The sequence below is a fragment of the Macaca nemestrina genome, chromosome 6 (genome assembly GCF_043159975.1).
Source record: "Macaca nemestrina isolate mMacNem1 chromosome 6, mMacNem.hap1, whole genome shotgun sequence".
Classification (NCBI taxonomy): Eukaryota; Metazoa; Chordata; class Mammalia; order Primates; family Cercopithecidae; genus Macaca; species Macaca nemestrina.
The window spans coordinates 10,747,452-10,762,815 of NC_092130.1; the positions used below are offsets into that span (position 1 = coordinate 10,747,452).

The 15,364-nt window shown below is 46.2% G+C and overlaps 1 protein-coding gene across 2 annotated transcripts in view; it reads right to left on the bottom strand.

Annotated features, from left to right (window-relative positions):
• The window catches only part of LOC105480844 (dedicator of cytokinesis 2), a 434,017-nt gene that overhangs the window by 416,784 nt on the left and 1,869 nt on the right, over positions 1-15,364 (bottom strand). The window lies entirely within an intron of this gene.

Consider the following 15,364-nt stretch of genomic DNA (forward strand, 5'->3'; position numbering starts at 1 on the left):
AAAGACAGCTAGGTGAGACCTCTGGATCTCTTTAGTCTCTGCTCCTTCCTGCTATCCCTGCCTCAAGTCCATTCCACGCCCATGCAGCCCACCTGGGCTAAACAAAACTGACACACAAACCTATTGCCTGCCACAAGAGTCATTTCAGAGTCAGCCTGGCTCCCAAGACCTTCTGTTAACCAAAGCTCACCTCTCCTCAACACAGGCCCTGCATTCAGCCTGAGTGACAAGGAGGCTGCTGATATTTACTACGGACTGTCCTCTTACTGTACACCAGGCAGTTAAAATGGTACATCGTTTGTTATGCATGTTTTGCTACAATTAAAAAGAAACAACTGCATACTAAGCGCCTGAAGTGTTGTGAGGTGTTATACTAGGTGGGAGAGATGAACTGGTGAGCAGGATGGCAGGAGAGCCAGGCAGCTGTGTCCTCTGAGAACCTGAGCCCCTCCTTCAGCCAGGCCTGGGGTTCAGTTCCAGCTCAGGCACCCCAGGGATCTATGACAAGTTATTATGAGAAAGAAACAGAGTCCTAGCACGTGAAGAGCCTACCATGTTGTAATGCTTCATAACCAGTAACCAAATGGTAGAATTAGACAGCCAAGGCCTTGTATTCTAATGGGAGAAGCTGACAGGTTTCCCTGCAAAGACCAGATGGATGGTCTGGGCTCAGGAAGTACAGGTGCTTCGAGAGCACGGGAGATAGCATGCTGGAGCCATGCATGGGGGCCACAGGAGGCTTCCTGGAGACAGGGCCAGCCGAGTTGGGTCCATGCTCCTCCCCTACTGGCACAGACCACTGGGATGACGGAGAGGGCTATGCAAGGGAAGGAACCTGTGTAGGAGATTTACCAGGAGGAAGGCCCCGGTGTGAGCTCCAGTCCCTCATGATGCCCTTGGTCCTGCTGCTGCCCACATGACAGGGAGCAGCTACATCTCCAGACTCCTCCAAACCCACTCTAGCTGGTGACCGCTACAAAACAGACTCATTTTCCCTCTAAATGTGTTTCCCCACTTGTAAAGTGGGCATTATTGTGCCACTCTTACCCACCCCACAAGGTTGGGTGGGGAGCTAAGATAAGAAGATACCGTTGTGAAAAGGTTATTATTCCTAAACAGGAACGAAACGCAGGCATGCCCCACTTTTCTGGAAGTGGGTTATCATTGTGGATCCTAATAAGAACTAGTATGTAGCAATCACTTATATCCCAGACATGATTCTAAGTTCTCCATGTGCATTTACTCATTTAATTCTCACAATAATTGTTGGAAGTGAGAAGTCTTACTATTTCCAAATTTCAGATACAGAAACTCAGGCAGAGAGAGGTTACTTGCCTTGCCCAAGGTCACACAGTGCTGGACCTGGGAGTACAGGCCCATGCTCTTTCCCACTCCTCTACTCTACAGGTCCGCCTCTTCATAATTACCTCCTTTTAACATTGAGGACACGGACCATGGACTGAGCCACTAAGTGACCAGGGTCTAAATGACCAAAGCTGCTCTGTGTCTAACCCCTATGTACAAGCTGGGTGAAATGCCGCTGGGTTCGGTGCAGATTCTTTTGGATCACAGACACCACCTCCAGTCTCTAACTCTCATTCATCTCTGCCTCTTCCCACTTATCTCCTTCCCTCCCTCTTCCATCCTTCCTCCTTCCCCTGGTACTATCTCCCCAGCACATCTGCCTAAACCACATTAAAAGACCAGAGCGGTTCAGAAGGAACCCCAGTTCTGCCACTCACTACTGTGTTATCTTGGGCAAGTGACTTCACCTCTCTGGGTCTCACTTTCTTACAATGGGGATGTTAACAGTACCTATCTAGCAGGGTTTTTAGGATGCTTAAATGGAGAGGAGCACAGGCTGTCCCCTCTACTCCAAGGTGTCCCCCATATCCCTAACTCCCTTTGTGTGCATTCAGAGAGATGAAGTCTCCATCCTGAAAGATGATAAAGCTTAGGAGTTAAGAGCTAGTTGTCTCTGGAGTCAGACAGATGTGGCTTTTGAGGGCAATTCTGTCCTTTCCTGGCTCTGGTCTCAAGCCTAGGGCTGCAGTGTACAACTGCCCAGGCTGTGGCCTGCACAAGGCCACCCAATCAAGAAAGCAGTGAAGGCTGGCACCCAACCTGTGATCTGCTTGCCAAGGCTTGCACACTGCCCTCACACTGTGCCCACCAGAGGAGGAGTATCTTTTTGTAATCCACAGAAAGGCGCTGTAGGAGCCAGGGACAGGCTGCTTGAGCAAGAGGCTGCATCTCCCTACGCCTCAGTTCCTCCAACTGTAGAATGCAAGATATAATGGTCCCTACCTTATTAGGTTCCTGGGAGGCTCAGCTGATATTAATGCCCATACACGACTTGACTTAATGTCCAGCCATAGTAAGTGCTCAGTAAATGGTAGTCACTTTTCTTTTTATTAGCATTATATTATCTCCTGAACAAGGCTCACTCCTTCAGAACTTTGTGTCACTTTTAAATCTACTTTCCTGCAGTTTGCAACCAACGGCTCTGTCGACCAACAGTTAACCAAATTAACCCTGTGTCTAAAAGCAAACCTTGAGAGGGCCCTCGGGGGACGCTGAAGCTTCTCTCCTCCTGCATAAACACAACCTGTTTCTTCATTCCCTCCGCACTTGGCCTGACTTCAACCCCCTTCCCTTTATAGGCTGCTGTCGCCTGGACACACTCCAGTTTGCTGGTGTCCTCACTGGGCAGACTCTGCTCCCTGCTCTTCCAGCCCAAGTGGTCTCCCTGAGGACTTGGCAGTACAACTGGACAGGATGGTGGAAGCAACTGAGGCTTCCAACAGAAGAAAACCATGCACAACGTGCGTTAGTCTCTGGAGCATGAGCAAATCAGGTGTGTCCATCAGATATCTGGAGGTGGGGCAGGACTGTATGTTACTCCCTGACCAGCAACTCCCTGCTTTCCTCGGGAATCTTCCCTCATCCTCTGCCCAGCAATGTCAGGTGAGAAGGTGCCAGTAGATTGGCTTAAGATGTCCTGGGCAGATCTTGAAACTGGGTATTCAAGGTGAAGATGCGTATTCATTCTAAGTACTCACTGGTTACAAAAATGAAAGTAACTGACTTTGGCACTTAATTTATAAATCTATTTCTGCCTTGCATAAGGGCTTCTTAAGGCTCCATTTGAAGAAAAGCAGGCATGACTGACAAAGGAAGTGGCTTTGCCTATGAATACCCAATTCTGTTTAGTCTTCTAGATGACTAACAGGAAGCTCCAAGCCAGAATGCCCCTCTGCTAAGTTTGATGGTTTATCTGTGTCCTTCAGTTTGCTTCTGACCAGTCTAAGATGGGCCTAACCACTCTCAACTTTTGAACAAGGGATGAAAAAGGCAGAAAAACAAGAGGAAGAAATCACAGCTGGGTCCACTCTGCCCCGTGCCTGTCCACAAAAGACAGACAAATCGGGGAAGCCTACCCACAGCCCCTCAGGCCCTTGGCCGTTTCCGCAAATAACCATTCCAGCTTCCCCATTATGCAAGGTCGCCAAGCCCTGGGGAATACTGATACATTCCCTATGAAAGACTCGACCTCTCCTTGTGCCAAAGCACCATACGTAAGAACCAAAGCAGAAACCGGTATCCTGACAAGCCCACCCAGAACAAAGCATTTATGGCCAAGGATCAAAGGGATGTTCCCAAGTACCGAAGCCATCTTGGGTCACTGAATCCAGCAAGGACTCATATTGGAAATCCCAGGTTGGCAAGCCACTGGACTGCTATTTTGAGGCAGATGGAACTTCTAGCAACCCTGGAAATCAAATCTACTGATTAGTTACCAATTCTACCTAAACATATTGAAGTACTCTATTCATCAGGAGTCCAAAGAGAGGGAGCTAAGGTGAAAGTAAACACCATTGTTCTAGCACAGTGGCTGATAAAAACAACTAAAGAAGGGTCTCTGTGCTTTGTGCAATTTTAGGAGATAAGTTCAATGTTTCTCTTTGATTTACATATAAGGAAACTGAGGAAGGGGTTGGTAAACAACTGCTCCACCTAGTAAGACATATAGATAGATCTCAAAGTCTAAATTCTAACTACTGTACACCCTGCTTCCTAAGAAAATGGTAAATATTTAAAGCACATTTTATACGCCAAGTACATACTGCATGGTGTTTTCAACAGATATTCATGTGAACATCTAGTGTATGCTAGATACTGTCCTAAGTACTGCAGACACAGTATGTAGTACCTGCTGTGTTCTAGGTATTGCTCTGAGTACTACAGTCACAGTGATAGATAAGACAGGCAAAATCCCTAGCACTGCCAGATGTAATGGCTCACACCTATAATCCCAACATCATGGGAGGCAGGTGGATCATTTGAGGTCAGGAGTTTGAGACCAGCCTGGCCAACATGGTGAAACACCATCTCTACTAAAAACACAAAAATTAGCTGAGTCTGGTGGGGTACACCTATAGTCCTAGCTACTCGGGGGGGCTGAGGCAGGAGAATCGCTTGAACCTGGGAGGCAGAGGTTTCAGTCAGCCGAGATTGCACCTCTGCACTCCAGCCTGGGCGACAGAGCAAGACGCCAGCAAAAAAAAAAAAAAATAAAAATAAAAAAAATAAAAAAAGTCCCCAGCACTTTACTTGTATCAGTCCATTTAATCTTCATAGTAACCTCAAGTTATTAGTCTTCTTGTAACATACAAGAAACTCAAAGAGATGTTAAGGAACTTACTCATAGCCACATAGTAAGTGGCAGAAAGCAAATTCAAACCCAGAGTGGAGTCCAGAGTCCCTGCTTCCTCACCGGGCCATTGCTGGCATCACACTCTATTATACATACTGGACTTGTTTATATCCTGTCTTTCCCTCCAGCCTCGGTAAGGATGGAGACTGAGTCTATCTTGTTAACCACTGAATTCCCAGCACCTGGCCCACAGTAGAAGTGCAATCGATATTTATTGAACTTTTAAGAAACGCTCACTGGACTGAAGGGATGTGAATGAACACAAAGGGCAGCAATGTCCCTTCTTCTGGCTATATTCTTTCTTGCATTTCTCAAGATTGCTTCAAGAGACGCTGACCCAGCTTAGCTGCCAATTTTGATTGCAGCCATCAAGTGCCGTGTGACCCTTTGAGATGGATTTGTACCTCATCTGGGGCCCTGCCATCTGCTGACATGTTTGAAAACACAAGCTTCAGCCAACACCAAGTGTTAATAGAGTTTGGACAAGTGACTGTATAAGAGGAACAAAAGCAATAATGGAGAAAGAATGTAATTGCCCGAAGCTCACTTCTCCAGTCCCTGAGCTGGGTTTTGGAGAGTCTCCACTCCAGGGGGAAACAGAACCAGCCGGCAGGTCCACTTTGGATTCAAGTGAAATGCGCTCATTGAAACGCGCAAGCAGAGGAAGTCTCTGGACAGGTGTTGACAGCCTGAGCACTGAGGCAGCATCCTGACACTGCATCCACAGGGCAACTGCAATGACCCAGCAGAAGCCTCTGGCAGCCACCCCAGAGCTCAAACCCGGGCGCTAGTCAGCAGCGAACGAGGCCGAAGAATTATAGCCAGAGGGAACCTAGAAGGAGGAGGTGTTCCTCCACCCACCAGGAGAGAGCAGAGGAATCACAAGAACAGCTAACCTCTGCCAAACACTTACCGCGTACCAGACACTATTCCAAGGGCTTTACGCACAGTCACCCATTTAATCGTGAATCTGCAGTTTTTGGGGTGTGTATGATTATTATTGTCTCTGTTTTACAGGTGAGGAAACTGAGGTGGTGCAAGATCAAGTAAACATCCTGGGGTGAACACAGCAAAGAAGGGGCCAAGTGAGGATTTCACCCCAGACAGGCTGGCTCCAGAGCACACGCTCTCAGCCATGCACCACACTCACATCGCCTCTCATGAGTGGAGATGCATTTGGCCCCGGCACTGTGCCAGGTGCTTCAGGCTTCTTGCTGGACCATGATATCAACTTTATGGGCTGCATATTGTAGTGGTCAGTTTTTAACGAGTCAATGGCATGCCCAGTCAACAAGAGGAAACTTAGGATTCCAATGAATTCTGTAAAACAGTGATTCTCAACTGGGAGTGAATTTGTCCCACTGGAAGAGACATTTGTTGATGTCTGGAGACATTTTTGCTTGTCCCAACCTCGGGGAGGGGAGTCGGGGGTGTCAGTGCTACTAGCCTCTAGTGACTAGAGGCCAGAGATGCTGCTAAACATCCTACAGTGCACAGGACAGCCCCATAGCAAAGACTTTCCTGGCCCACAGTGTCAATAGTGCCAAGGTTGACAAATCCTGCTCTGAAACATCATGCTGGATTTCACTCTCTCCATTCTAGTATTCCTATAGGCACATTCACACTCACATTCTCACACACTCCTGGACTCACACATGCACACACACACTACAGAGCTAGAAGAAAGTTTATGGTGAAATCAACCAAATCAGCCCTCCAGCCCCAAATACAGAGAGTATCTGGCACTCTGCAGGATCCTGCAGGTCAGAAAAGTGGGGTGAGAGGGGGTGACTCCTGCTCTCCTGAGCTTCTGTGAAATCTAGTTGAAGAGACAAAATAAACACACAAGAAACAAAGAGCTGTCTTCAGAAGTGAACGGCTAAACTGCAAGTCACAGCAGCTGTGGGCTCTCAGAGGGAAAAAGAGGCCCCACTAAGGAAGTGAGACTGGAAGGAGAGGGAGGGGCAGAGACTGGCAAGGGGAAGAACTGGACTGAGAGCCCCCAAGGAGGTGGGGAGAGGTTGTGACAGCAGGGAAGAGAGGGGGGAACCAGCTTGATGTGCGAGGGATGGATGGCAGGGCCATCTGAATGGAGTCCCAGGGAGACCTGGTGAGCTTAGAACAGCGACCATCTGCAGGGGTCCACCATTTGGAGATGAGTTCAAGAGTACTCTATTGCTGTGCTAGGATGCTCTCACGGGACCTCACCTCCTGACAGTGAAAGGGATGGGGTGGGAAGATAAAGGCAAGATGGGGCAACTCTGTCCATCTAAATCCTGTAAGGTCACCAGAAGATTTTAAAACCTCCAGCCCCTACCCTTTACCCATGCCCTTCCCCCTCCACTCATCCACTCACCCATTCATCCAACCATCCATCCACTCACCCACTACCCACCCATCCGTCTAATCAACAACTATCCATCCACCTATGAATCCACCTCTTCATCCATCCAATCAACAACCACTGGGCACCAGCTCTGTGCTGAAGAAGAAAAACAGACGTGGCCCTGCCATCATGGAGCTTACATTCTAGAGGTGCCCAGATCATTCAACGCGAGGCTGCAAGGAAGTATGAAGGGAATGACAGCAGCTGTAGTAACTTGAAGCAAAGGGTGGACTGCCCCCAACCCATCCAATGGGGACATCAGTACTAATAATGGTGCTCTCCGCTGCCTCATACAGAAAGAGAGGTTATGACTGAACAGTAAGCTTCCTGAACTATTGTATTCACCTCTGGGCCCAAATACCCAGCTAAGGACCATCACTCAGCGCAGGCTTATTGAACTTAATTCATCTGAAGAGACTATAAGAATTGTTTTCTGACTCTTGACAAGCTTCAAGAATTCATACCATGGGCAGAACGCTTTGGCTATGTCTATTGTATTTGTTTATTAAATAGTTACAGAGTAAAATGAGCACATTTTACCAGGGACCTTAACTGGCTTCCATGAATGACTTTTGGTGACACTGCAATGCAGAACTGCCCATGTGCATATTTTTGTGGGAAGAAGGGCTTCCAGCTGCCACAGGATTCTCAAGGGGATGTAGGCTACAATAATGATTAGTTTCTCTGACCTCCCACATTCCTGCTATTGCATTGATGCTGAATAGACTCAAAGTTAACCCTCCATACAGCTCTGCTCTCCAACAATGTACCAGCTACTGGGGAAGATGACATACAGTTGACTAACTAAAAGACAAAGTGAAAAGGGGCAACTTCCATAAAACAGAGGGGGTGAGGTATGATAGAACTGCCTGGAACAGGCTGCATTCCAGCGAGACCTCAAAGATCTATGCCTCAGTTTCCTCACCTGCGAAATAAGGACAGAAGTTATTTTTCTTAGAGTGTCTGTGAGGGCTAAACATGATAACACAAGGGCTTTGTAAATGTACCATGTACTATGGTACTGGTACCAAAACAGACATATAGACCAATGGAACAGAACAGAGACCTCAGAAATAACACCACACATCTACAACCATCTGATCTTCGACAAACCTGACAAAAAGAAGCAATGGAATACAGTGGAATGGTGCTGGGAAAACTGGTCAACCATATGTGGAAAACTGAAACTGGACCCCTTCCTTATATCTTATACAAAAATTAACTCAAGATGGATTACAAACTTAAATGTAAAATCCCAAACCATAAAAACCCTAGAAGAGGCTGGGCGCGGTGGCTCATGCCTGTAATACCAGCACTTTGGGAGGCCAAGGCGGGCGGATCACGAGGTCAGGAGATCGAAACCATCCTGGCTAACACAGTGAAACCCCATCTCCACTAAAAATACAAAAAATTAGCCGGACATGGTGGTGGGCACCTATAGTCCCAGCTACTCGGGAGGTTGACGCAGGAGAATGGCGTGAACCCAGGAGGCGGAGCTTGCAGTGAGCCGAGATTGCGCCACTGCACTCCAGCCTGGGCAGTAGAGTGAGACTCTACTCTAAAAAAATATAAATAAATATCTCAAAAAAATAAATAAATAAAAATAAAAAACCCTAGAAGAAAACTTAGGCAATACCAATTAGGACATAGGCATGGGCAAAGACTTCATGATGAAAACACCAAAAGCAATTGCAGCAAAAGCCAAAATTAACAAATGGGATCTAATTAAACTAAACACCTTCTGCACAGCAAAAGAAACTATCATCAGAGTCAACAGGCAACCTACAGAATGGGAGAAAATTTTTGCAATCTACTCATCTGACAAAGGTCTAATATCCAGAATCTATAAGAAACTGAAACAAATTTACAAGAAACAAACAACCCCATCAAAAAGTGGACAGAGGATATGAACAGACATTTCTCAAAAGAAGACACTTATGTGGCCAACAAACGTGAAAAAATGCTCAGCACCACTGATCATCAGAGAAATGCACAATGAGATATCCATCTCATGCCAGTCAGAATGGCGATTACTAAAAAGTCAAGAAACTATAGATGCTGGTGAGGCTGTGGAGAAATAAGAATGCTTTTACACTGTTGGTGGGAATGTAAATTAGTTCAACCATTGTGGAAAACAATTCCTCAAGGATCTAGAACCAGAAATACCATTTGACCCAGCAATCTCATTACTAGGTATATACCCAAAGGAATAGAAATCATTCTACTATAAAGACACATGCACACGTATGTTTATTGCAGCACTATTTACAATAGCAAACGCTTGGAACCAACCCAAATGCCCATCAATGATAGGCTGGATAAAGAAAATGTCATATATATATACCATGGAATACTATGCAGCCATAAAAAGGAATGAGATCATGTCCTTTGCAGGGATAGGGATAAAGCTGGAAGCCATCATCCTCAGCAAACTAACACAGGAACAGAAAACCAAACACTGCATGTTCTCACTCATAAGTGGGAGTTGAACAATGAGAACATATGGCCACAGGGAGAGAAACATCACACGCCAGGGCCTGTCGGGGGGAGGGTAGGGGGGTGTGAGGAGGGGAGAGCATTAGGACAAACAGCTAATGCATACGTGGCTTAAAACCCAGATGATGGGTTGATAGGTGCAGCAAACCACCATGGCACATGTATACCTATGTAACAAACCTGCATGTTCTGCACTTGTATCCTGGAACTGTCAGTAAAATTTAAAAAAAAAAATGTACCATGCTACCAAATGTGAGGCAATGGTATGATTTATGCCAACGTCGATGACTACTTAGATCAAGGTTTTCACTAGGGAAGACCTCGATGCAGTTCTCATTCTTCTAGCTATTCAGACCAGAAACCTTGGAGTCACCACTGGCTCCTCTCTCCTTCTCATACCCACATCCATTCCAAGAAGAAAACCCCATTTGCTTGACCTACAACACATACATCCCGAATCTAAGCACATCTCACCGTCTCCACTGTTCCCTCCTGCTCCAAGCCACCGCCATCTCTTGCCTGAGTTATCACTGTTGCTGCCTAACTGGTCCCCCTGCTACCACATTTAATTCCTCCTGATTAATTCATCATAAAACTACTATGCTCAATCCTTTTAAAACATAAGACAGGTCGTTCTACAATTCTACTTCAAACCCTGCAATGTCCCCCTCCCTCATTCAGAGTAAAAGCCTCACAATACCTACAAAGTACTGCTCCCTATGACCTCTCTCAGAGAATCCATTTCCTACTGCTCTGTGCGTTGCTTACTCTACTGCAGCCACACTGGCCTCCCACACATCAGAGAGGCTTCCTCCTCTTTACATTGGCTATCCGTTCTACTTGGAAGGGTCCTTCCCTGACTGCCACCACCAGGGAAGCCAGCAGCAAAAACCCACTTTCCAGGCAACTCCTCAAGGTTCAGCTGACACTGGGATGGCCCTGCTGCTGCAGCCCACCATGTCAGTCAGGGTGTCACTAGGCCTGGCATTGCACCATTTAATTCAACCAAACAAATGCCTATTGCCCCATTCGGACCCTGTGCTGTGACAATGTGCACATCATACTGTCCACCTATGTCTCCATCCATCATCTTAGCTTAAGCTGTGATCCAAGGGGCCATGTGCCATCAAGGGAACTGAGTGCCCTAGAGCAGAGGTCCCCAACTCCCCAGGCCACATACTGGTACCAGTTGGTGGCCTGTTAGGAACAGGGCTGCACAGCAGGAGGTGAGCAGCAGGCAATCCAGCATTGGCCTGAGCTCCGCCTCCTGTCAGGTCAGCAGGGGCATTAGATTCTCACAGGAGCAGGAGCCCTATTGTGAACTGCGCATGCAAGAGTTCTAGGTTGTGTGCTCCTTATGAGAATCTAATGCCTCATGATCTGAAGTGGAACAGTTTCATCCCAAAACCATCCCTCCCACCCCGCCCCACCTCCTCATCAGTCTGTGGAAAAATTGTCTACCACCAAACCAGCCCCTGGTGCTGAAAAGTCTGCAGACCACTGCCCTAGAGTGATGAACGGAGAGGACTCTGGAAAGTGCCCACGTTAGCGGTCATACTTTCTCCAGCCTCAGTTTCTGCCACCATGACTTTAAAGCAAAGCAGAAGCTGACCTGGTGGGGGGCAGGGTGACAAGGAATGACTTTCTCCAAGGAGAACTAACAACAGAGTAAGACTTAAGCAGCCGGCAAACTCAGCCTGTTTTTCAGTTCACACCAATTAAGGGAAGGGGGAAGAAAGGAGAAAGTGCCTATTAAAGGGAACATTTGTGGTGTCTCTATCCAGACTCCTCTGGAGTTGCGTGGTGATAGCACTATCATTCCCCATTTGCAGAACGTATGCTGCAGAGCACAGACTGCGGCACCCATGTGTAATTGACTATTAGATTAAAGGCCTGTAAGCTTTAAAAAAAAAAAAAAAAAAAACCAACAAATCCAAAGGTCCAGAAATTAGCAGAGCAGTATGGTGACTACATTTCCTCTCTCAACAGACAGCAGCGATAGGATGCTGATCTCAGGAGGAAGCAGAGCTTAGAAAACACAATCTGTCTTCAAGGCTCATTCAAATGCAAACATTATGGTTAGGGGCAAGATGTCCACAGACTAATGAGGTGCCCATATAACTACAGATTAGGACAGTCTCCTTACATGAACTCAAACAGCCAGCCCAGCAGGCACTCCTAAACAGCCTCAAGTTGCTGAAGCATCTGAAAGTAGGAAACCCCGGCACCTAAGAATTGGTGGTAGGAAGGAATTAGATGTCTAATCCATGTATTTTTGTTTCACCAGACTAATTTCTGGGGACCAGTCCAAAGGTACAGTCAGCCACTGCAGCAAAGATGCATGTATTAATATCCCTCCAAGCACTGGCTTTGGAATTCTTTTCCCCATTGCGCCTGAGAGGCCTTCTCACATCATCTAATTCAAGACCATTCCTAATATTCTCACTCATATTACAATAGCACATATCACAATTTGTAATTATATGGTTACTGATTTATTCATGAAGTTCTCTTTCATCTTCCCTACTAGACTATAGGCCCCAGAAGGATAGGGGCCATATTGGCCTAATTCTAGTAATCTCAGTGACTAGCATAATGCCTGGCACACAGACCCAACAAGTATTTAAGAAGTTAACGAAGAATGAATGAGTGAACAAATGGACAAGTTAATGAGTGAATGATGCTCTCTATCCTTTCCACTGTTGCTTTTGGCAATAAAAGCAGTATAATTGGTCCCTCTGTAGTGAAGTTCTGCCCTGGGTGTGTTTGGAATGCAGGTTCCACTCAAAGAATCAGTCCCCACCCATGGTTCCTGCTAGATGAGTAGCAAGCCACATGACCCAGATGAGTAGCAAGCCACGTGACCCCACCTCATAGTCACAGAGAATTAGACCTGCCAGGGGCAGCATCCTCACCAGAGTGAGGCCCATTCTTAGGCTGGCAATGACCTCTGATTTGGGTGGTCTTTCTTACAAAGGGAAATCAAGCTGCCACTCCCTTCTATTGGGACTTTGAACAAATAAACACACAGAAGATTAAGTGGATGCTTGACTTGCAAGGTTGTGCAGAGAGGGGTGGGTTGCATCCTGGGGTCACCACTGTGGTGTTAGAGTATCAGCTATGAAGAGCAATACAATCAAAGGGAGGTGGTGGGGAGAGAAAGGAGACCAGAGCCGGCATGCTCAGAGAAGCTGAGAAGCCATGAGAGGAGAGGCAGAGGATTCCAGGGTTGCCTCAGTTCAAGCCCTTTCCGAGGCCTGGCTCCTCCTGTTTCCTGGATTTCCATGTGATTCTTCTGACCCTAAAATACACCACTTCCCCCTGCTCTCCCACAGATACATACCAGACACATTTTCCTTGAACTGGTTTGACTAGATTTTGTTCCCTGCAACAAAAATCCATGCTGCAAATGACGCCAGCACACATTGCCCACTCCAAGTCTGTCAGTGTGCATGGATCAGCTCTGTCCAGGGTACTGGGCTATGACAGCATCACCCACATCCCTGGACCACGGGCTGGTCACGGATTCCTCCATATTCCCCAACCAAGATGTGAAAAAGATCCCTTCTCTGCTTCTGCAGAGCCTGTTATGGTTTGAATTGTGCCCACCCCCTCCAAAAAAAAAGGGACATTGGAGACCCAACTCCCAGTACCTCAGAATATGATCTTATTTGGAGACAGAGTCTTTACAGAGGTAATCACATTTAACTGAAGTCACTAGGGTGGGCCCTAATCTGACTGGATGTCTTTTTTAAAAGGAGAAATGTGGAGACAGACACGCACACAATGAGAATACCACGTGAAGATGGAGGCAGAGATCAACGCGATGCTTCTGCAAGCCAAGGAATGCTGAAGATTGCCAGCAAACCACTGGCAGCTGGGGGAGAGACCTGGAACAGATTCTCCCTCACCGCCCTCAGAAGAAACCAACAAATATTCCTCAACACCACACATTGGTGTAAAACCATAGCTAGAGAGAAGCTGCATACAGAACAGGTTTCTGATCAAAACGTGATCAAAATATGCCACTTCCATAGGGCATATTATTTTGAGCTGGATGCACATAAGAATCAACAGGTACAGAAAGAAGCTTTCCTGGATATTTATTTATCTGAAGAAACTCCTAAGAAATAAGGACTGCCATAAATCCCCTCTCCCAGGGAAGTTTTATGACCATGAAGAAGACAAAGTTGGCTCCAAGATGGACCTGCACAAATAATCCTTTATCTTCCATTAGATTCCCCATATATTTCCCTTCCCACAGTTTGCTGCCCTGGGAAGCCTAAAACCCTCCTTTGTCTTGCTACTTCTCTAAACCTTTATTGTACTTTTGCTAAGATGCTGTATAAGCTCAAGTTCAAACCAACCCTTTGAGTACTCCATATGTAAGCAGGATGTACACGCTAATAAACTTGTTTGTTTTCTCTTGTTCATCAGTCTTTTGTTAGTCTAATTTACAGAAAACCCAAGATGCAGTAGCAGAAAGAAGCTTTTCCCTCCCCTACAAGAATAGCTAGAGTCCCACACAAATCTGTCTGGGAGGCTCAGCTTCAGGGTAAACAACTCTTTTCTACCCTCACCCTTTGTCTCAGGACTCCTGCCTTGAAGCCCTCTTTATAGTCCCAAAATACCATGCCAGAAACCACAGATTATTTGTCACAAACTTGTGTCCCCACCAAAATTCTTATGCTGAAGTCCCAGTATCAGCATCTCAGAATGTACTCCTATTTGGAGATAAGTGCATATTCAGAGATAAAGGGGTGATTAAGTTAAAATGAGTCCTTTAGGGTGGGATGCTAATCCAATATGACTGGTGTCCTCATGACAGGAGGAAGAAGCAGCAAGGGTGTGCCTGCACAGAAAGCAATGAAGAGGCAGCAAGACAGCCATCTGCAAACCATGGAGACAGGCCACAAGACAAGCCAACACTGCTGGTACTTTGATCTTGGACTTCCAGCCTCGAGAACTGTGAGAAAATACATTTCTGTTGTTTAAACCACCCAGTCTGTGGTATTTTGCTATGGCAGTCCTAGCAAACTAATACATCATCCTCAATATTCTTCCTCCTCTCCTTAGTTATGAAGAGAACTCCTAATTTTTAGCTGGGTACATGGCTGCCTACATTACAGACTACATTTTCTAGCTTCCCTTGCAGCTATAGACAGTCATGTGATTACATTTTAGCCAATAGGAGGTAAGAAGAAATGTCAAGTGTGCCTTCAGGTAAATGTCTTTAAACGGAAAAGTCATGACCTTCTTTTTCCTGCATCCTTTTTGCTGGCTGGAAGGTGGACCTGATAACCGAAGCTTAAGCAGCTTGTGTGGCTCAGAAGGCAGAAGTCACATGCCAAGGATACAGTGTGAGATACAGAATGAGCCACCTTACCACCTTTTCACAGACCATTTCTGAGCTTTCTATGCAAGACATAAATAAACTTGCAGTTTAGTTAGGCCACAATTTTGCAAGTTTACTGTCACCCTTAGTCACACTTAACCCTAACTGATACTGTTAGTTTCTCTTTCTACCTCCTCCTTTTCTACCCTTTCCTCTCTCCTGAAAGGAGAAAGCTCTCTTCACTGACAAGAGCCTCAGGCAGAGTGGATTAACCTAGTAAAAGTTAACAGGAAATGTTGATTATAAGTGACCTCCTGCTAGATTAACCAGGCAGAAAGTAGACAGGTAAAACTGTTACCCATTTTCCTTCTATTCTAAGTCCAATCCCCACTCCTGTCCTAATTAACTATTTAACTTCTTCCAGATGACA